This window comes from Canis lupus, chromosome 16 (genome assembly GCF_003254725.2).
Source record: "Canis lupus dingo isolate Sandy chromosome 16, ASM325472v2, whole genome shotgun sequence".
NCBI classification, from domain to species: domain Eukaryota; kingdom Metazoa; phylum Chordata; class Mammalia; order Carnivora; family Canidae; genus Canis; species Canis lupus.
Window position 1 is genome coordinate 20,862,041 of NC_064258.1, and position 2,366 is coordinate 20,864,406.

The 2,366-nt window shown below is 53.4% G+C and overlaps 1 pseudogene; it reads left to right on the forward strand.

Moving 5' to 3' along the window:
* Positions 1-527: 527 nt before the first annotated feature.
* On the forward strand, positions 528-1,393 carry LOC112661660 (vesicle-associated membrane protein 5-like; annotated as a pseudogene).
* Positions 1,394-2,366: the final 973 nt, after the last annotated feature.

A 2,366-nucleotide genomic window follows, 5' to 3' on the forward strand; every position in this document is an offset into this window, starting at 1 on the left:
AGGCTTGTGAGGTTTGTGAGGCCCGTGAGGCCGGGGCCACGCTCGCCCCTCCCCCATGGTATTGGCCCTGACGTTGTTGGTTATAAACCTGCCCCAAACAGTCATCCTCATACACACTGCTCTTGACCCTGAAGTCGTCACCTTACCCCACAGACTCAGGCAGGTTCTCTTTCTCCTCACAGGCTTCTTCCTTCCTGCTTATCTCTCCCCAGAAATGTCATCTATTTATTTGCATTCTTTTCTTCCAACTTTTATTTGGAAAAATTGCAAACCCACAGGAACATCTTAACTTCCACCTGGATTTGCTATTGCCATTTTGACGTGTGTCATCTGTCCAGTGTGCACACGCGTGTGCTCCTCTACATGTGTTTTACTGGCTGAGCCATTTGAGAGTGAGATGCAGATATTATGACACTTGTTGGTTTTTTTTTTTTTTTTTTTAAGATTTTATTTAGCCCGGGTATCTGGCACCGCGGCTGCGCAGTGACACAGGAACCCTGCTGGCTGGCGAGGTGGTGGCTGCAGCTATGGCAGGGAAAGAGTTGGAATGATGCCAGTGGCAGGCGGATGAGGTGACAGAAATCTTGCTCAACAACTTCGACAAGGTCCTGGAGCGCGATGGGAAACTGGCCGAGCTGGAGCTGCATTCAGACCAACTGCTGCACATGAGCTCAGCCTTCAGCAAGACAACCAAAAACCTGGCTCAGAAGAAGAGCTGGGAGAGTGTCCGTTGCCGGATCTACTTGGGGCTGGTGGTGGGCGTTGGCCTGCTCATCATCCTGATTGTGCTACTGGTCATCTTTCTCCCGTGGAGCAGTGGGGACAGCAGTACTCCACACGCCCAGGACGCCGGCGCTGCCTCAGGGCCTGGGGGCTGACCCAGCTGGGCCTTGAGGATAGGCCGAGGGGCCACACTGGCTGGTTCTGGTCTCCAGAGAACCCTGGTGTTTGCTCCCATCTGAGCCACCCAGCTGAGCAATGAAGAGCAACTCTGATGTGTGCACTTTTGCATCTCCTATCACACCACAGACTGGCCCTTGAGGGGCCAGTCTGCTGCACTAGCTGCACTAGCTGTGCCAGGCCAGCCCTACCTGGAGCTCAGTAAAAGCTGCTGTTTGGTTAAAAAAAAAAAAAAAAAAAAGATTTTATTTATTCGTGAGAGACACACAGAGAGAGGCAGAGACACAGGCAGAGGGAGAAGCAGGCTCCCCAGAGGGAGCCCGATGTGGGACTTGATCCCAGGACCTTGGGATCACGCCCTGAGCCAAAGGCAGATGCTCAACCACTGAGCCACCCAGGCATCCCGTGACGCTTGGAAATACTGTGTATCCTGAGAACAAAGGTGAACATCTATACGACCACAATGAAAATATCACATGTAGGAAATTCAAAATGATACTTTTATTTGTGATCCAGCGGTGTTCAAAGTTTTGCCGTTATGTCTGTAATCTCCTTTGTAGGAATTGCTCTAAATAATTTAAGATATTTTATTTTTTTAAAATTTAAGATATTTTAAATATTTTAAACTATTTAAATGTTTAAATCAAAGATCCCACGAACCATGTTACTGCTCATGTCTCTTCTCCTTCCTTCCTTCTTTCCTTCCTTCCTTCCTTCCTTCCTTCCTTCCTTCCTTCCTTCCAGAATAGTCCTTCAGACTTCGTTTTGCTGCCTTTAGTGGTGGTGACATTTTGGGGGGTCCAGGTGGTGGATGGCTCATAGCAGGTCTCCGCGTCTTTCGTGGGCCCGTGGTGACACCCTGATGGCCTGGGAGCCCTGGTGCCTCGACTGCCCCTCTCCCTGACCCTGGCCTTAGGACGCTGAGGCTCGGCCCCCACCCTCCCACTTGTGCCCCCACATGGTCGCCTGCCCTTCCCACGGCGCCCACATGCACTGCTCGTTCTCCCCGGAGCAGGCACAACTCTGAGGGATGCCTTCGCTACCATGCAGGAGGGGGAGCCGAGGCAGGTGCCTCATTTCTCTGCTGCCCTGAGGCCCAATGGCCCTGGGGAGGCCTCCATGAATGGCTTTCTCCTGCGGGCCGGTGTTCATCTGCAGGGCCGCGTAACAGATCCCACAAGCAGGGCCTTAATTGCGGGAAATTCATCCCTCTGGGTGCTGGAGGCGGGGTGGGGGGTGGGAGGGCCGTGGTGCAAGTGTCATGGGGCTGGTTTCTCCTGAGGCCTCTCTCCCCGCCCCATGGACGGCCAGTGCTCCCCGCATTCCCAGTGTCCCCACAGGCTCCTCCCTGTGTATGTGCTCATCCACTCCTCCAGCATTTCCTGAGCACCTGCTGTGTACAGGCTGCCCTGCTGGCAGGGGGTCGTGGGGGTTGAGCGATATTGAGCTTGTGACACGGGATGGAA